This window comes from Phoca vitulina, unplaced genomic scaffold, assembly GCF_004348235.1.
Source record: "Phoca vitulina isolate PV1807 unplaced genomic scaffold, GSC_HSeal_1.0 scaffold52, whole genome shotgun sequence".
Lineage (NCBI taxonomy): Eukaryota > Metazoa > Chordata > Mammalia > Carnivora > Phocidae > Phoca > Phoca vitulina.
Window position 1 is genome coordinate 2,086,613 of NW_022589755.1, and position 21,258 is coordinate 2,107,870.

Below are 21,258 nucleotides of genomic sequence, written 5' to 3' on the forward strand. Positions count from 1 at the left end.
GAGAAAAATAATGCAGGATGGGAAGCGGAGCCCACTGCTTGACAGGTTTGAACGTAACACCTAATTTTTACTGGGAGAGTAAAACTCAGGTCTTGACTTTCACAAGCCCAGTGAGTTTGCAGGCCTTTCCCCTCTGACTTGAATGTATTTACTCAACTTGTCTTTGAAAACACCTGTTCATTTTTAAATGTCTAGACTATGTAGCATTTCTCTGAGAACCTTCGGGGTTTCAAACCCATTCAATATTGATCTCATTCCCTTCTTGGTGTTAACTCTAAACAGTGTTCATTTTCTTGTACCACTTTGCACGCTATACTGTAGAATTGTACATTCAATTTGAACTCTGTAAAATCTAATTCTCTGTCCTTTGTACAAAATTTAGACTACCACTCGATATTTGCATTTTTGGTTTTTTAAAAAAGATTTTATTTGAGAGAGAGAGAGCATGGAGAGGGGCAGAGGGAGAGGGAGAGAGAAACCCAAGCAGACTCCGCACTGAACTGAGAGCCTGATGCAGGACTCGATCTCACGACCCTGATATCAAACCTGAGCCGAAACCAAGAGTCAGATCAACCGACTGCACCACCCAGGTGCCCCACCACTTGATATCTCAGAGTCCTGTCATTAAGAAAAAGTAGGGCGGTGTCATGATATTGAAATCATGAGGCTGAAGGTGTTAGGTAATAACTCGCTTATTTATTTTCATGGCACCTGAGGCAATGTCTGAGAAAGATCTGAGGAGGAAAGCTAGCACAAGACCAAAAAATGTGTTGGGTTTCACCTAGGTCTCACTTACAGTCATCTGAGGCCACATGGATTTAGAATGTACCCATCCCTGAGTACTCTTTCCACTGCAGAAATATGCTATGAATACAGCATATAGTAGAACAAGGACCTGGAAAAATTCTTTTTTTTTTTTCTTTAAAGATTTTATTTATTCATTCAATAGAGAGAGAGCACAAGTAGGCAGAGCGGCAGGCAGAGGGAGAGGGAGAAGCAGGCTCTGTGCCGAGCACGGAGCAGGACGTGGGGCTCGATCCCAGGACCCTGGGATCATGACCTGAGCCGAAGGCAGACACTTAACCGACTGAGCTACCCAGGCACCCCAGGACCTGGAAGAATTCTTAATGAATGTGTGCATAATCCAGAAGTTCTCTGTTAAAACTCTACTCTGGAGACAGTCCTGTAAATGGGCCCAGAAGATATGGAGAAGATTATCAGTGGATTTTTTGGAACAGGAAAAACTGAGAAACCACCGCCCCAGGTGTTCAGCAACAGAGGGATGGGGACAAGTGCTGGTGCATTTGTGCAGGGTGGCTATGCTGTGGGAAAGGGTAACCTCATTTAATGTATATGTAAATCTCAAAATCAGTTACAGATGCAAGTCATAGAAGAATGCAGAGTGTGATTCCCTTTCAAGTTCAAAACCAGAAATTTCATTTAGGATTACATCAACATGTAATAAAACAATAATGAAAAGCCAGAGAACTGCAACCTGACTTTGTAAATTAGCTACCTGAGGTACTGAGGATAAAAAAGAAATGGCTTTTCAAGGACACTCAGTGGATTCTGAGGTACTGGCAATATTCTCCTTGTTAGCTTGGTTGGTGATTCATGAGCATTTACTCTTCTCTAAACTGGCACATGTGATTTACAAATGTTTTTATATATGCAGTTAAGAGAAATTCAAGAAAAAAAAACAAACCATGCGTGCTCAGTTTAGGAATATTTATCCCTAACAGGTATCCGTGACACCTCTTACAGCTAGCCCTGGGGATGCTCGTGTGTCAGTCTCCGCCTCTCTCTATTCTTGTTCATGGGCAATAAAAACAGTGACAAGATCTTTAAAATTCAGCAATTGTAGGAAGTGTGGGAGAAAATTCAGGTGACACCATGGTCAGGTAATCCAAACCCACATTTGGAACCATATTTGGAAGCCATTTTTAGGATGCAAAGCCTCAAGTAGTAGCTGCTTGTTCTTTCATGTTGGGTGATGTCTAATGTTCTCCCGTTTGAGGGGACCTCCCCACTTGATCTGAAGGTAATACAGTGTCTTTCTTGTTAGGATAGAAGCAAAAGCCAAGAAATGATCTCCTTGCCTACTCTTTGGGAGTTAGGACACAAGCATTTGTAGAGCATTACTGCTCTTTCCTGATGGCCTTGTGTGGGAGCAGGAGGCCAGAGCTGCCCAGGCCGTGGGGTAGTGCTTTCACTTTCTGCTCTTCAATCAGATTTCCTTTGTTCCTCTCCATTTTCAGAAGTGGGTTCATTGCTATTCCATCCATACAATGAGAACTTGAGACATTGAATGAACTCCTTTTTAAGAGAATCGGCATCATTTATGCTACTTGTTACCAAGATCTTGACTGATTGTTAAATAACTAGAATATTCACATTTCCAAGTCCAGTTAGCTTTCATTAATATTCCTTGATATGAATTCGCTGATGTCGAGCAAGCTGTGACCTGCATCTAAAGGACTGCCCACATTCAGGGCAATCAGGGGGCTTCACTCCACTATGTGTCCTATCGTGCGTGACAAGTGAAGAGTGGTTACTAGAAGTTTTCCCGCACATGTGACATTCGTAAGGTCTTTCCCCTGTATGACTCCTCCTCTGAATGATGAAATGGGACGTATAGGTAAAGGCTTTTCCACATTCCTTATATTCATAGGATTTCTCCCCAGTGTGAATTCTCCTGTGTAGGGTAAGTTGCATGATACGGCAAAAGTCTTTTTGCAGTCCGTACACTGATACGGTTTTTCTCCAGTGTGAACTCTCTGATGCTCAATCAGGGAAGAGAGACGTATGAAGGACTTCTTACACTTACTACACTCGTAGGGTTTTTCTCTGGAGTGAATTTTCTGATGTCTAATGAGCTGTGCACTTTGAGTGAAGGGCCTGCCACAGTCCTTATATTTGTAGGGTTACTCCCCACTATGAATTCTCTGGTGATCAATCAGAGCTGAGGAATGGCTAAAGGCCTTTCCACATTCGCTGCACTCATGGGGCTTTTCTCGAGTATGTGTACTGTGATGCTGAGTGAGATGAGCCATCTGGCTGAAGGTTTTCCTACATCCCTTACATTCATACGGTCTCTCACCTGTGTGAATTCTCTCATGCTGGTTAAGATGTGCCCTCTGACTGAAAGCTTTACAACATTCATTACACTTATAGGGTCTGTCTCCTGTGTGGATTCTGATGTTGAACAAGAGTTGATCGACGACTAAAGGATTTCCCACACTCATGGCACCAGCAGCACTCCTCCTTAAGGATTTTCTGATGGATGAAAAGGTGCGTTATTGCTGCAGGAAGTTTTTGCATATTCTTTACATATGTTGCTTGCTCTTTTCATCACTATTTCATGTTGGAATGTTTCCTCTTTTACACTCTTCCTTAGAGATAATTCCTTGCTCTCCCATATTGACTCACTCTCTGAAAATGAATATATAAATATATCAATATGAAGAAGCATACATACTACTACTGTGGACATTCTCCGCTTAAAGACTCTAGTACTTAAAGATATATATGTACAAGGACATTGTCATACTATTTGGCAAAAAAGCTGGAAACAACCATTAAAAGTGTCTATTTGAGTTGATGACATTATGTCCAACAGTCTGGCTCATTTACGAAACTATTAAAAATAACTGAGTTTCCGCTATATGGACTGGAAGAGATAAAGCTGACTGAAAAGACCAAGTTGCAGAGTAACAACTATAGAAAGATATCTATTCTGTAAGAGCAAGAAATAATAAGATGCTCCCTGTATGTGTGTGTTGTGTATTAACATGGATGAAAGTGTGAATGTACACCTACTATATTATTACCATTGGTCCTCTAGAGTGGTGAGAATGAAAACACATGCAAGGAGATAATGAATTTTTTCTCTTCAGAGCATGTCACTGAATACCTAATAAAATAAACCCATCTTATTTTTATAAGTTTAGAAGATTTTTATTATCGCATGTTTTAACTAGCCATCACTCACCCAATCCAATCATTTCAACAATGAAACACTGATGACACAAGAAAGTACATATCCAATTGGTATGGATAATGAGTGATACAAAATCTCAGAGACAGGCAGATATTTGGAGATAGAACTTTTTTTTTAAGATTTTTTATTTATTTAATTGAGAGAGTGAGAGAGAGAGCAGGAGCAGGGGGAGGGGCAGAGGGAGAGGGAGAAGCAGACCCCCCACCCTGAGCAGGGAGCTCGATGCGGGACTCGATCCAGGGACCCTGGGATCATGACCTGAGCCAAAGGCAGATGCTTAACCAACTGAGCCATCTAGGCACCTGAGATAGGACCTTTAAAAGAGATAAAATCAAGTCAGGAGGATGGGCCCTAATCCAGTATGACTGGTATTCTTTTAAGAAGAGATTACAACACTGACACACATAGAGGGAAGACCATGGGAAGACACAAGAAGGCGATGGCCATCTACAAACCAAGAGAGGCCTCAGGAGAATCCAACCCTGCTGACACCTTGATCTCAGTATTTATACCATCTAGTCTAGGGAGCTTTATTATGGCAGCCCAAGAAGACTGATCCAAGGGTCTTGGCCCAGCAATGAAGTCAATTCTCCTGCTCTCTATCACAGCATAATCTGAAGACTCTGGACTATCTGATCATTCTGTAGAACACTGCATTGGTCCACTATGTTGATGACATCATGTTCATGAGAATTGAACTACACGAAGTGGCAAGTAGCCCAGATGACCTGCTAAGACACATGTGCTCCAGAAGGTGGTAGACAAACACTATGAAGACTCAGGGATCTGGCACACAGGGAAGATTTTAGGGGTCTTGTGCAGATGGACAGGGAAAAGCAGACTCCCCGCTGAGCAGGGAGCCTGACTCAGGCATAGATCCCAGGACCCTGGGATCATGACCCGAGGCAAAGGCAGACGCTTAACTGACTAAGCCACCCAGGTGCCCCTCCCTCACAAATTCTTACATTGAAATCCTCTCAATGGGACAGTATTAGGAGGTGGGCCTTTTGGAGGTGATCAGGTCATCAGGGCGGATCCCTCATAAATGAGATTAGTGCCCTTGTAAGAGACCCCAGAGAATCCCCTCTCCTTTTCCTTCACATGAGGACACAGTCAGAAGATGGATGTCTGTGAACTAGGAGGTGGATCCTCACCAGACAATGAATCTACCAGTGCCTTGATCCTGCACTTCCCAGCCTCCAGAACCATGAGAAGTGAATGCCTGTTGAGGCGCCTGGGTGGCTCAGTCAGTTAAGCATCAGACTCTTGGTTTTGGCTCAGGTCGTGATCTCAGGTCATGAAATCGAGCCCCGCATTGGGCTCTGGCTTAGTTGAGAGTCTACTTAAGATTCTCTCTCTCCCGGGGCGCCTGGGTGGCTCAGTCATCAAATGTCTGCCTTCGGCTCAGGTCATGATCCCAGGGTCCTGGGACCGAGCCCCGCATCGGGCTCCCTGCTCGGCGGGAAACTTGCTTCTCCTCTCCCTCTGCCGCTCCCCTTGCTTGTGCACTCTCACTCTGTCAAATAAATAAACAAAATCTTTTTATAAAAAAATCCTTGATTTAGGGGTGCCTGGGTGGCTCAGTCGTTAAGCGTCTGCCTTCAGCTCAGGTCATGATCCCAGGGTCCTGGGATCGAGCCCCACATCGGGCTCCCTGCTCAGCGGGAAGCCTGCTTCTCCCTCTCCCACTCCCCCTGCTTGTGTTCCTGCTCTCGCTATCTCTTTCTCTGTCAAATAAATAAATAAATCTTTGAAAAAAGAGAGAGAAGTAAATGCTTGTAGTTTAAGCCACCTAATCTGTGGCATTTCTACTATAGCAGCTCAAACAGACTAAGACAGACATCAAATGCTTATGTGTATGTGGCCAAAGCTGCCAACATGAACTGGATAGTGTCCACACCACCAGCTCTCAGGTGGGGAGACCAGCAGCAATCTTTCATGAGATGTAAGAGGTGCATCCAGGACTGGGCTAGACCAGGTCTAGAGGGTACAGGTAAGCAGCACATGTTAAGTGGCCAGGCCTCCAGACCATCTACCGCTGACGAGCAAACCCTCGGCCACTCCAAAGCCTGTACGGCCATCACCCTGCTTAACATTCTGTCACCTAGGCTCCTACTCTGCCAAGCTGTTTAAGAACATCTCGTAATTCCCTTTATTAAACAGTAAATTCCTTGATTGGGCTATCCTCTCTAAGAAAACCCCCACTCTTGGCCAGAATTAAAGATCAAATATGTTTGTTCTTGGAATAGCTCTTGGATGGATACATTTATTCAGTTACTCAGAGTAGGGGCGTCTGGGTGGCTCAGTCGTTAAGCGTCTGCCTTCTGCTCAGGTCATGATCCCAGGGTCCTGGGATCGAGCCCCGCATCGGGCTCCCTGCTCGGCGGGAAGCCTGCTTCTCCCTCTCCCACTCCCCCTGCTTGTGTTCCCTCTCTCACTGTCTCTCTCTGTCAAATAAATAAATAAATAAATAAATAAATAAATAAATAAATCTCAATTACTCAGAGGACAGCATGAGTATTTTTTGGATAAAGAAAACAGAAGCATTGAGGAATGTTTTCGAAAGAACAGCTGTATGAATGAATGAAAGAAGGAAGGTGAGCTGATGAAAAACCACCTGGAAAGTAAAGGTAGGAAGCTGATCATAAATTGAGGGAGGGAGGGGAAACACACTTCCATCTGGAGGCTGGAAGGAATTATTTTAAAAGATAGAGGAGCACAGGGGGATTGATGAGGATGAAAGCCAGACCCACTATGGAGCTGAACTCAAGGGCCCTCTGAAGGGAGGTGTCCAAACACCTCAAAGCTGCTGTCGGAGCAGCTGGTCTTGTGTACGTGTCGCCTCCCCTCTGCTTGGTTCCTGACTCATCTGCTCATGGAGATCTTGCCTCCCCACTCCTCATCCCCCAGAGCTCTTTCCCTTGCTCCAGCAGGAAAGCTACATCAGGCTTAGAGACAGAAATGCCTGAGCAAAGAAAAAGAGACAGCAAGTGGCCATGCCATTATTACCCAAGAATTGAGCCCCGCTACCACAGCAATCAGGAAGAAAAGCCCTTATGAATATGGCCGAGCAAAGTTTAAAGGTTTTCTGAAGGATGGGAATGAGACAGTTGCGCACTTCTAACTGCTCTTTATGGGACATGGAACGAAAAAATAAAGCAAAGGCTACAGCAGTTGCCCAGAGAATTCCACCAGAAGGAGGAAGACACACCGGAGAGCAGATGCTGAACTCAGGGCTCAATGCACTTACCTAGCCAGGCCAGGTTCTGATAATTTTCCGACATCACAGCCATGGACGGTTTTCTCTGAGCAGGGTTCAGGAATCCCCATTCTTCTTGGGAGAAGTCGATGGCCACATCTTGGAATGTTACTGATCGCTGAAATGGCAAACACTTTCTTACTCACAAGGCCTTGGGGAGATGGGCGAAGTCTTGGCTGAAAGAAAGCATGCATGGTATGGGTGTTGTGGCGTGTAGTACAGGATCCAGACCTTTTTTGGACAAGTATATGTACACATGTCTAGACAGTGAAAACCAGCTCTTTGGATAGAAATAAATATACTATATTTTCGGGGCACCTGGGTGGCTCAGATGGTTAAGTGTCTGCCTTCGGCTCAGGTCATGATCCCAGGGTCCTGGGATCGAGCCCCACATCGAGCTCCCTGCTCGGTGGGGAGCCTGCTGCTCCCTCTCCCTCTACTGTTCCCCCTGCTTGTGCTCTCTCTGTCAAATAAATAAAATCTTTAAAAAAAAAAATACTATATTTTCCACCAAGATGTTAAAACTGGTGACAGGAGTATGGATTTCTCCTTCTGTAAGTGTATTTCACAATTTTCTAGAATACTGGGAAACAGACTTCCCTAAATCTGTATGTGTGAAATGGAAGCTGTTCTCCAACTAATAAGGAAAAAGAGAAAAATCTCACTTCTTTTTAAATTTGCCCTTGGACATGGAATTAAAGTTTGGGGCACTTAAAAATCTGCACTATTCATGAGGCTCTCCATTTCACTAATGACTTTATTCTTCTCATCTCCTAGCGTCTTTGATAACTCTACCATGGTGCGTAGCTGTGTTTTAGTCCTACCTACAAAGCCTGAGGTCAAGTCAGTTGGACTGTAGTTCACACATACTGGTCTCATTGCAGGAAAGAAAAAATGAAATCCTAACTCACCAGTGATGTGCCTTCTAGAAGTCCAGTGGTTATCCTCCCCTTCGCAGAGCCCCTCTCTTGAAGAGCAGAGTCCTGTGGATGCAGCGCTGAGGACAAGAAGGGAACAAAACAAACAAACCAACAGCAACAAAAAAGCCTAAACTCTGCTGCCTAAACTCTTATCCATTCCCTTTGTAAAACATCAAAACAGAGCAGCGTGTCCAGCCATACCTTTATATGAGCATTACTGGTTCTTAAAGGTGTGGGAGATTCTGTTGCAATGTCTCCAACATCCACTCCTCCAAATGGTCCCTGGTAATGATGATCGAAACAACACTTACTGTTCTGGGTGCTTTACATGTATTACCTTGATGCTCTGTCAGGGCTGAAGCAGCCATTCCTCTTTGTCTAAATGTCTCTCCCTGAAAAGGGCAGAATCCTGAGATGCCAGCTGGGGGAAGAGAAAGGAGGGATAAGAGACCCAGGTCTACTTTGCAGCTTCTCACATCACTGGTTTAGAAGTTCCTCGTTCCACAAAAACTTCGTGTTCAAAAGACTTCTCAGCATAATTAATAAGCACAAGAAGGGCCGCCTGACATCGTGTCTCACCAGTGAAATGGAATCGAATAGGACAGTGAGAACTAATGAAAACAAAACAAAACAAAAAAAGATGCCAGTGAAGTAGCAACATGAACAATTAATATAGAAAAATAAATATCCAAGGTAAACTCAAACAATAAAGAGAGGACATAATGGTAGGGAAAACCCCTAGTTCTAGGGTCAACAAAGATAAAATACTTAGAAGTTTAACAGAAACTGTATGACAAAACCTATATGACAATCTTTCAAATATGCCTGAAATACACAAAGTAGATTTAAACAAAGATTTCCCTTTTTCTTGGGCAGGAAGACCAATCCACCACAATGATAGTCAGCTACCTAAGATGATGTGAACTCTGTATTTGGTGTATATCCTCAGCTAAACACAAAAAGAAGGCTCCCATACTCCCCAGATAAGCTGTGTGTTAGCAAACCTGATACTCCATGCAAATAAGCAATGCTGTGGCTAAGCAAATAAGTAATATATTGTGGTTACTGGGAGTCAGGTTTCCTCCTACCACAGAACAGAATTTTAAATATAGAAAAGTAGAAATATGGAAGGAACTCTGGGGTGATGTACTGCAATTGGAGTTATCTGTGAGTGCACTGGTCTTAATCAATGTAGTCAAGATATAAAAACAGATGTATGGGTGGTTGGCTGCTTCAGGATGAAGCTGTACATCTCTTTCCCAGCTACTGGCTGTCAGAATCTCATTGAAGTAGACGATGAACGCAAACTTCATACCTTTTATGAAAAGTGTATAGTCACAGAAGTTGCTGCTAAGGCTCTGGGTGAAGAATAGAAGGGTTATGTGGTCCAAATCTGTGTTGGGAATGACAAACAAGTCTTCTTCGTGAAGCAGGGTGTCTTGACCCATGGCCGTATCCATGGGCTATTTGAGTAAGGGGCATTCCTGTTATAGACCAAGGAGGACTGGAGAAAGAAAGTACAAATCTGTTCAGTGTTGCACTGTGGATGTCAATCTGGGTGTTCTCAACTTAGTCACTAGAAAAAAGAGATACTCCTGGACTCACTGACATTACCATGCCTCATTGCCTGAGGCCTCAAAGAGCTGGCAGAATCTGCAAACTTTTCAATCTCTCGAAAGAGGATGTTTGCCAGTATGTTGAGAAAGCCCCTAAACAAAGAAGGTAAGAAACCTAGAATCAAAGCACCCAAGATTCATTGTCTTGTTACTCCATGTGTCCTGCAACACAAACGTTGATGTGTGGTTCCGAAGAAACAGCATACTAAGAAAAAAAGAAAGAGGCTGCAGAATATGCTAAACTTTTGGCCAAGAGAATGAAAGAGGCCAAAGAAAAACACCAGGAACAAATTGCCAAGAGACAGAGGCTTTCCTCTTGAGAGCTTCTACCTCTAAGTCCTATCAAAAATGAGACTTTCTAAGAGTAACAAATAAGATCAGACATCAAGGGGCATCTGGGTGGCTCAGATGGTTAAGCATCTGCCTTCGGCTCAGGTCATGATCCCAGGGTCCTGGGATTGAGTCCCACATCAGGCTCCCTGCTCAGCAGGGAGTCTGCTTCTCCCTCTCCTTCTGCCTGCCACTCTCTCTCTCTGACAAATAAATAAATAAAATCTTTTTTAAAAAAAATCAGACATCAAATCTCAAAAAAAGAGATGCACATATGAATGTATACATTAGGATATAATTTAGGATAGGATATCCCATCTGTCCCCTAATAGGGCCTAGAAACAAAAACATCCAAGCAGTAATCAGCACCTTGGTGTCTAAGTACCAGTCTCGAGGAATGAAGGAATGAAGGAATGAAAGAATGGAACGGAACGGAAGGGAAGGGAGGGAAAGAAAGGAAAGAAGGGAAGGAAGGAAGAAAGGGAGGAGGGATGGAGGGAGGGAGGGAGGGAAGGAGGGAAACAAAACAAACCCCAGGATGCCATGGAGAAATAGAGACTCCAGGGCTAGCTCAGGGAAAGTACAAAATGTGCCTGTATCATCTCATGGTGCTAGAAAGTAAGGAAGTACTCATAAAATAATGGGGTATGTCTAAAACACAGAGAAACCAAATAGAGGGTGCTCCCAGTAGCAAAACCAGGGACAGTGTGAGCAAAACAAGCAATTAAGAGTAGTTCCTCTCAAGATACTTGTTAATTACAGGGACTGAAATAATAACTTCACAATGGAGAAACCTGTCAGACACCCCTTCAACCACAGTATTGAAGTGATCATTCCCAGTTGACATCACGTACTACCTGACAGATATGATGTACTTGGGAGAGCACATGACTTCTGTGGTATTCCATTTCCAAAATGAATAACTTCAATCTAATCATGAGAAAACATCAGACCTACCAAAGTTGAAGGTCCTCCTATAAAATAACTGGCCTAGACTCCAAAAAGTGTCAAGGTCATGAAAGACAAGGATCTAAGGCACTGTCATCAATTGGAATAGACTTGGGAGACATGCCAACTAAATGCAATGTGGATTGGATCCCGGAACAAAAGTATAGAACAGGAGTGGGGAAACTGGCCAAATTAGAATAAGGTCAATAGATAAATTAATAGTATTTTATCAATGTTAATTTCATGGTTTTGTGATGATTATGTAAGATGTTAACTTCAGGTGCAGCTGAAAGAAGGGAATGTGGGAGTTTCGTACCATTTTTGCAACCTTTCTCTAAGTTCAAAATTATTTCAAAATAACATTTTATTTATTTATTTGACAGAGAGAGAGAATATGAGCAAGCAGGAGGAGGAGCAGAGGGAAAGGAAGAAGCAGACTCCACGCTGAGTGCAGAGTCCTATGCGGGGCTTGATTCTACAACCCCAAGATCATGACTTGAGCCAAAATTAAGAGTTGGACGCCCAACCAACTGAGCCACCCAGGTGCCCCATCATAATAACATTTTTAAAAGAGGGATGTCATGAAATACAAAACCTGAGGTAATGTCAGATTAAGGAGACATGACACTTCAATGCAATGTATGACACTCAATTTTCTTTTCTGATAAAAGACATCACAAGGATAACCAACCCAGGATTAGATGACAGAATTACATCAGGGTGAATTTTTTTTTTAAGACCTTATTTATTTGAGAGAGAGAGAGAGCACGAGAGGGGGGCAGGGGCAAGGAGAGGGAGAAGGAGGCTCCCCGATGAGCAGGGAGCCTGATGCAGGGCTTGATCCCAGGATCCTGGGATCATGACCTGAGCCGAAGGCAGACGCTTAACCAACTGAGCCACCCAGGTGCCCCTACATCAATTTGAATTAACTGATTTTGATAACTTCACTGTAGTTATGTAAGAAATTCACACTGAAATACTTAGGTTAGGTAAAGGAGCATCAAGTCAGCAACTTACTTTCAAATGGTTAAAAAAAATAACATATATAGAGAGATATATATGGATAAAGTGAAGGTAGTAAGAGGCTAGCATTTGAGGAATTGGAATAAAAGGATAGGGGAATTCTTTCTACTTTCCTTTTACCATTTTTTAAAATTTGAAGATATGTCAAAAAGCAAAGTAATCATCATAATAAACCATGTAATAACCTCATTGGGAAGCTTATTCAATTTTGTGATTGCCATTTGTTAAAAGTACTTTAGTCAGCTATGAAAAGTACAGCATAGGGAATATAGTTAATAATAGTGTAATAACTTTGCATGATGAACAGATGGTAACTATACTTACTGTAGTGAACGTTACTGACATGCGGAATTGTTTAATCACTATGTTGTACACCTAAAACTAATATAACATTGTATGTCAACTATACTTTGATTTAAAAATTTTAATTACTTTTGCGGAGATAGAAAAGATGGTGGAGGAGTAGGGGACCCTATTCCAACCGGTCCCCGGAATTGAGCCGGATATCTACCAGACCACCCTGAACACCCACGAAATCAGCCTGAGATGTAGGAAGATAGATTCAGATCTCTACAAACAGAATATGGCAGGCGGTTGGTTTCAAGGTATGAAGCGGGGAGCCGTGATTCCACAGGCAGATATTGGAGGATAAATGGCAGTGGGAGGGAGCCTGCCTGTGGGGATCCCACACCGCCGGTGAGCGACAGCCTTGTGCGCTGGGGATGGGGCACAGACTTGTAGACCGGTAGCAGTGGGAAAGGATTTTACGGCAGCCCCCCGGACGGAAACCGGAGCGGCGGGGCCACGCGTGCGAACTGGGGGCAGCTGGTGGTTTTAGAAGCACAAAGGGCAGAGACGTGCTCTGACCTGGAGGTGAGGACTGGGAGTGCTGCAGAGGGGCACACAAACCAGGACGCTGCAGTTTATAGCAGTACGGACAGAAACGGAGATAGTGTGGCCTGGAGAGCTCACTGAACAACAGACTGCGATCTCTCTGCTCTGAGGCAGAGGGTTGGAAACGGTCTCTTTTGCTCTCTCAGAAGAGACACAGAAAGCTGCCAGGGAAAGCCGCCAGAGAACAAAAGCCCCCCAAAAACCAGTTCCCACTGAGCCCATCCCCCACCACAGGGGGCAGGGCAACTATGCCCAAACAGGGTTGCCTGAGTAACAGCACAGCAGGCCCATCCCTCAGAAGACAGGCTGGGAGAACAAGAGACCAGCAACCCTAAGGTCCCTAGAAAACAGGTGCATCTTGCTTGGGTTCTGGTCAATAATTTGGACTCTATACATTCCCTCAACCACCCATCAACAGAATGACTAGGAGGAGGAACCCCCAAAATAGGAAAGACTCAGAGATTATAACTTATGCCGCAGATTTACAAATGGATGCAGATATAACCAAGATGTCAGAGATGGAATTCAGGCTAGCAATTGTGAAGACAATAGCTAGAATGGAGAAATCAATTAATGGCAACATAGAGTCTCTAAGGGCAGAAATGAAAGCTGAATTGGCAGAATTTAAAAATGCTATCAATGAGATCCAATCTCATCTAGATAATCTAACAGCTAGGGTAAATGAGGCAGAAGAATGAATTAGTGACCTGGAAGACCATTTAATAGATAAAAATGGAAAAGAGGAGGCCAGGGAAAAACAACTCAGGATCCATGAAAATAGAATCAGAGAAATAAGTGACACCATGAAGCATTCCAAGGTCAGAATTATTGGAATCCCGGAGGGAGTGGAGAGAGAGAGAGGACTAGAAGATATATATGAGCAAATCGTAGCTAAGAACTTCCCTAATCTGGGGAATGAAACAAACATTCGTGTCCTAGAGGCAGAGAGGACCCCTTCCAAGATCAAAGAAAACAGGCCAACACCCCAGCATGTAATAGTAAAACTCGCAAATCTTAGAACCAAGGAACACATCTTAAGGGCAGTTAGGGGGAAGAGATTCCTTATGTACAGAGGGAGGAACATCAGAATAACATCAGACCAATCCACAGAGACCTGGCAAGCCAGAAAGGCCTGGCAAGACATATTCAGGGTACTAAACGAGAAGAACATGCAGCCAAGAATACTTTATCCGGCAAGGCTGTCATTTAGAATGGATGGAGAGATGCAGAGCTTCCAAGACTGGCAGAAACTGAAAGAATATGTGACCACTAAGCCGGCCCTGCAAGAAATATTAAGGGGGTTCTATAAAAGGAGAAAGACCCCAAGAATGATATACAACAGAAATTTATAGGGACAATCTATAAAAACAACGTCTTCACAGGTAACATGATGACAATAAATTCATATCTTTCAATAATCACTCTCAATGTGAAGGGCATAAATGCTCCCATAAAACGGCACAGGGCTGTAGATTGGATAAAGAGATAGGACCCATCCATATGCTGTCTACAAGAGACTCATTTGGAACCTAAAAATACATCCAGACTGAAAGTGAAGGGATGGAGATCCAACTTCCATGCCAGCAGACCTCAAAGGAAAGCTGAGGTAGCAATTCTTATATCAGACAAATTAGATTTTAAACTAAAGTCTGTAATTAGAGACACAGAAGGACACTATATCATTTTTAAAGGGTCTATCCAACAAGAAGATCTAACAATTGTAAATATCTATGCCCCCAACATGGAAGCAGCCATCTACATAAGCCAACTGTTAACCAAAATAAAGAGTCATATTGGTAACAATATGTTAATTGTAGGAGACCTCAATACTCCACTCTCAGCAATAGACAGATCATCTAAGCAGAAAATCAACAAAGAAACAAGATCTTTGAATGACACACTGGACCAGATGGACCTCACAGATATATACAGAACATTCCACCCTAAAACAACAGAATACTCATTCTTCTTGAGCGCACACAGAACTTTCTCCAGAATAGACCATATACTGGGTCACAAATCAGGTCTCAACCGATACCAAAAGATTGAGATTATTCACTGCATATTCTCAGACCATAATGCTTTAAAACTGTAACTCAATCACAAGAAAAAATCTGGCAGAAATTCAAACACTTGGAAGCTAAAGACCACTCTGCTCAGGAATGTTTGGGTCAACCAGGAAATCAAAGAAGAACTTAAACAATTCATGGAAACCAATGAGAATGAAAACACATCAGTCCAAAACCTATGGGATACTGCAAAGGAGGTCCTAAGGGGGAAATACATAGCCATCCAAGCCTCACTCAAAAAAATAGAAAAATCCTGAATTCACCAACTAACTCTACACCTTAAAGAACTAGAGAAAAAGCAACAAATGACGCCTAGCCACACATTAGAAGAGAAATAATTAAGATTAGAGCAGAGATCAATGAATTAGAAACCAGAAACACAGTAGATCAGATCAACAAAACTAGAAGCTGGTTCTTTGAAAGAATTAGTAAGATCGATAAACCACTGGCCAGACTTATCCAAAAGAAAAGAGAAAGGACCCAAATTAATAAAATTATGAATGAAAGGGGAGAGATCATGACTGACACCAAGGAAATAGAAACAATTATTAGAAATTATTATCAACAACTATATGCCAATAAACTGAGCAATCTGGATGAAATGGAGGCCTTCTGGAAACCTATAAGCTGCCAAGACTGAAACAGGAAGAAATTGACAACCTGAATAGGCCAATAACCAGTAACGAGATTGAAGCAGTGATCAAAAACCTCCCAAAAAACAAGAGTCCAGGGCCTGATGGATTCCCTGGGGAATTCTACCAAACATTCAAAGAAGGAATAATACCTATTCTACTGAAGCTGTTTCAAAAAATAGAAACAGAAGGAAAGCTTCCAGACTCATTCTATGAGGCCAGCATTACCTTAATCCCCAAACCAGGGAAAGACCCCATCAAAAAGGAGAATTTCAGATGGATATCCCTGATGAATATGGATTCCAAAATCCTCAACAAAATCCTAGCTAATAGGATCCAACAATACATTAAAAGGGTCATCCACCACGACCAAGTGGGATTTATCCCCGGGATGCAAGTGTGGTTCAACATTTGCAAATCAATCAATGTGATAGAAGACATTAATAAGAAGAGAGAGAAGAACCATATGGTCCTCTCAATTGGTGCAGAAAAAGCATTTGACAAAATGCAGCATCCTTTCCTGATTAAAAGTCTTCAGAGTATAGGGATAGAGGGAATATTCCTCAAGTTCATAAAGTCAATCTATGAAAATGCCACAGCAAATATCGTCCTCAATGGGGAAAAGCTGAGAGCCTTTCCCTTAAGATCAGGAACACGTCAAGGATGCTCACTCTCGCCACTATTGTTCAACATAGTACTAGAAGTCCTAGCAACAGCAATCAGACAACAAAAAGAAATAAAAGGTATTCAAATTGGCAAAGAAGTCAAACTCTCTTTTCACAGATGGCATGATACTTTATGTGGAAAACCCAAAAGACTCCACCTCCAAATTACTAGAACTCATACAGCAATTCAGTAATGTGGCAGGATACAAAATCAATGCACAGAAATCAGTTGCTTTCTTGTACACTAACAATGCAACTGTAGAAAGAGAAATTAGAAAAACAATTCCATTTACAATAGCACCAAAAACCGTAAGATACCTCGGAATAAACCTAACCAAAGAGGTAAAGGATCTATACTCTAGGAAATACAGAACACTCATGAAAGAAATTGAAGAAGACAAAAAAAGATGGAAAAACATTCCATGCTCATGGATTGGAAGAATAAACATTGTTAAAATGTCTATGCTACCCAGAGCAGTTTATACCTTCAATGCCATCCCGATCAAAATTCCAATGACATTTTTCAAAGTGCTGGAACAAACAATCCTAAAATTTGTATGGAATCAGAAAAGACCCCGAATTGCCAAGGAAACGTTGAAAAAGAAAAACAAAGCTGGGGGCATCACGTTGCCCGATTTCAAGCTATATTACAAAGCAGCGATCACCAAGACAGCATGGTACTAGCACAAAAACAGACGCAGAGATCAATGGAACAGAATAGAGAGCCCAGATATGGACCCTCAACTCTATGGTCAAATAATCTTCGACAAAGCAGGAAAATATACGCAATGGAGAAAAGACAGTCTCTTCAATAAATGGTGCTGGAAAAACTGGACAGCCACATGCAGAAGAATGAAACTCGACCATTCTCGAACACCACACACAAAGATAAACTCAAAATGGATGAAAGACCTCAATGTGAGACAGGAATCCATCAAAATCCTAGAGGAGAACATAGGCAATAACCTCTTTGACATTGGCCACGGCAACTTCTTTCAAGATACATCTCCGAAGGCTAGTGAAACAAAAGCGAAAATGAACTTTTGGGACTTCATCAAGATAAAAAGTCTGCACAGCAAAGGAAACAGTCAACAAAACAAGGAGGCAACCCACAGAATGGGAGAAGATATTTGCAAATGACACTACAGATAAAGGGCTGGTATCCAAGATCTATAAAGAACTTCTCAAACTCAACACCCAAAAAACAAATAATGAAGTCATAAAATGGGCAGAAGACATAAACAGACACTTCTCTGAAGAAGACATACAAATGGCTAACAGACACATGAAAAAATATTCATCATCTTTAGCCATCAGGGAAATTCAAATGAAAACCACATTGAGATACCAACTTACACCAATTAGAATGGCAAAAATTAACAAGGCAAGAAACAACAAATGTTGGAGAGGTTGTGGAGAAAGGTGAGCGCTCTTCCACTGTTGGTTGGAAGGCAAGTTGGTACAGCCACTTTGGAAAACAGTGTGGAGGTTCCTCAAAAACTTAAAAATAGAGCTACCCTATGACCCAGCAATTGCACTCCCGGGTATTTACCCCAAAGACACAGATGTAGTGAAAAGAAGGGCCATATGCACCCCAGTGTTCATAGCAGCAACGTCCAAAATAGCCAAACTGTAGAAAGAGCCAAGATGCCCTTCAACAGATGAATGGATAAAGAAAATGTGGTCCATATATACAATGGAATATTACTCAGCCATCAGAAAGGATGAATACCCAACTTTTACATCAACATGGATGGGACTGGAGGGGATTATGCTAAGTGAAATAAGTCAAGCAGAGAAAGTCATATAGTTTCACTTATTTGTGGAACATAAGGAATAGCATGGAGGACATCAGGAGAAGGAAGGGAAAAATGAAGGGGGGGAAATTGGTAGGGAGAGATGAATCATGAGAGACTATGGACTCTAACAAACTGAGGGTTTTAGAGGGGAGAGGGGTGGGGGGATGGGTTAGCCCGGTGATGGGTATTAAGGAGGGCACGTACTGCATGGAGCACTGGGTGTTATGTGAAAACAATGAATCGTGGATCACCACATCAAAAACTAATGATGTACTGTAGGGTGACTAACATAACATAATAAAATAAAATTTAAAAAAAATAAAAAATAAAATAAAAAAATAAAAATTTTAATTACTTTTAAAAAGTATTTTATTTTTTTAAGATTTTATTTATTTATTTGAGAGAGCAAGCATGCAAAAGCACAAGCATGAGCAGCAGGAGGGGCAGAGGGAGAAGCTAACTTCCCGCTGAGCAGGGAGCCTGACTTGGGCCTCAATCCCAGGACCCTGAGATCATAACCTGACGTGAAGGCAGACGATTAACCGACTGAGCCACCCAGGTGCCCCTAAAGAAAGTATTTTACTCAGAATTTGTTACTCTATCATTTCTACCTGGTTCTAGTTCTAGAGTCCATAGAAGAAAACAGCAATTTAAATTCCTTTTTACCAGACACATGCTTCCACATAGCTCTGCAACTATCTCCTCTCCAGACAAACATACACAGATTTTTCCAACCCTTCTCATGAGACAATAATTTCCAGGCTCTCCATCATCCGGGTCTCCCACCTTAGTATAGGCCCAGTTTATCAAAGTCCTTCATAAAATGCTGCTTCCACTATCAAATTCAATCCTGTTGTGGTCTAGTCATTACAGGACACTGGAGGACTATGAACTTTCAACTAAACACCATGAGGTAATGCAAAAGGTAGAATCCCTAGAGTCTGCCAGATGTGGTGGGAACCCCAGCTGTGGTACCACTCCCACCTGGCATCACTGAGCTTACACTGCAAGGAAATGACTTCAAGTTCACTGGGATAAAGTCATTTTCATCTTGTCTTTCTTTTGACCATTTCAATTCTTTCCTACTTCTTGTCTTCACATCTTTTGCCGTTTGCTTCTATCCTCTATTTTTAAGAGAAATGGACCCATCAAAGTAAAAAAAGATATGGATGAGAAAGTGATTCAGCCAGGTATAAAAAAATTTCTCACAGCAATTTTCCTTACAGAAATTAGGTACAAAGAGTATTTCCAATTAATAAGTAAGGAATCAACTTGATTTGCTGAACAAACTTTTCTAAAGGTATAATGGATGCTCAAGAAGAAGGGCACTGGACACTTTAGGCATGAATGGAAACAGGCCTGCCTACCCAGAGTCTACCAGTAAAGCTAGACATGGCGTTAAGAGCATGAACTGTTGGAGAGTTTCTGGGCTGGAAAAAAAAAAATCCCCAGGTAGGGCAAGTAATATATTGAGGAGAGATAGGACCTGCAGGGTAATGGCACTTTTCTCAAGGTCATTATTTGTCTGCAGGATTTTTTTTTAAAGATTTTTATTTATTTATTTGACAGAGAGAGATACAGCAAGAGAGGGAACACAAGCAGGGGGAGTGAGAGAGGGAGAAGCAGGGGGAGTTTGAGAGGGAGAAGCAGGCTCCCCGCTGAGCAGCGATCCCAATGCAGGGCTTGATCCCAGGACCCTGGGATCATGACCTGAGCCAAAGGCAGACACTTAACTGACTGAGCCACCCAGGTGCCCCTTCTGCACGATTTTTTGAACCAAGTGTAAGGAAGAGACAACTTACCACATGAACTTGTGACATTGCTAATGAAAGAATTTGAGAGCTAAGTAAAATAGTTTTCAGCTATTTTAGTGTGAAAATTAATAAAAGGAAACCTCACTAACATGGAGGGAAGCCAGCAGGAGGAGCTCTCATGTCCCACCACTCCTGGTCAATTGCAGACCTCACAGGTAAAAAGGGACCTTGCACCTGGAGACTACTTTACTATCCCAGCATGTGGAGGGAAGGTTTTCCTCCTCCCCCAGCAATAGCCCAGCCAATGAGAAGCCACTATACTCCTAACTTCAAGTTTATTCCCATGGCCTTTTTGTTAGTCTTCCCAACTCTCCCCTTTCCTGTATACAAGAGTGTTCCTCTCTTTCTTTTCCCTTCCTCACCTTTGTTCTCTGGACTTGCCTGTGGTTTTGCCCTAGCTTGCATATCCCTAATTGCGAGCATTTGGTACTCCTGCAAAAAAAAAAACAAAACAAAACAAAACCGTTTTTGCCCGTAAAATAACTGATTTTTATTTTTAAGGTTAACATCAGGCAAGTAATAAATCAGAATATTAAAATTAAATTTGCTTCATTAAAAAATGATATATTACAATATACACTTATGATTTGTACATATTTTAATAAAGCATTTTTAAAAGATAAAAACATCTATCCTTGGGGACAGGACAGGCAAAGCCACACATAATTACCCACACACTAATGACTGAGGGACTTTGGTATAGTCGGCCCATGAAAGAAAAAGAACCAGGATCAACCTAATTTGGGTCTAGGCCTGATATGAAATTCGGAAGAGAGCTCTGGGGCAGAATCTGAAGGAGCGGTGAACTCCAGTGGCTGCCAAGTACAACTCCTTGCGTGTTGCACAGTTGTTCGGGTGCACTCCCTCCTCCAAGCCTATGTCTATCCCTCCTCCAAGCCTATGTCTATCCCACATTCAGTAACAGTAACAGCCGTACTATCATAACCGAAGGGAGCCCTCTGCACGTCATCTTTCTTTAACCAGCACAACTGCTATGAAACAGATTTGGTTTTCCTCATCTGACAGATTTAAGTGCCAGGGTTGATTCTGAAAACCCGGATCTGGCTGGAAGAAAAAAAAAAAAAAAAGAAAGAGAAAGAAAAGAAAGAAAAGAAAAGAAAAAAAGAAGGAAAGGAAAGGAAAGGAAAGGAGGAAGGAAGGAAGGAAGGAAGGAAGGAAGAAAGAAAAGGAAAAGAAAGAAAGAAAGAAAGAGGAAAGAAAGAAAGAAAGAAAGAAAAAGAAAAAGAAAGAAAGAAAGAAAGAAAGAAAGAAAGAAAGAAAGAAAGAAA

At 42.2% G+C, this 21,258-nt stretch overlaps 1 long non-coding RNA gene across 4 annotated transcripts in view; it reads right to left on the minus strand.

Moving 5' to 3' along the window:
• Positions 1-1,045: 1,045 nt before the first annotated feature.
• The window catches only part of LOC116622057, a 21,055-nt gene continuing 842 nt past the window's right edge, over positions 1,046-21,258 (minus strand). For 2 of the 4 annotated variants that reach the window (XR_004297513.1, XR_004297511.1), the window contains exons 2-5: positions 8,381-8,600; positions 8,171-8,256; positions 7,251-7,435; positions 1,046-3,432 (exon numbers count right to left, since the gene is read on the minus strand). This is a non-coding gene — a long non-coding RNA (uncharacterized LOC116622057). Of the gene's footprint in view, positions 3,433-7,250; positions 7,436-8,170; positions 8,257-8,380; positions 8,601-20,331; positions 20,402-21,258 lie in introns of all 4 variants that reach the window. The other 2 variants (XR_004297512.1, XR_004297514.1) reach the window with 2 other exon arrangements.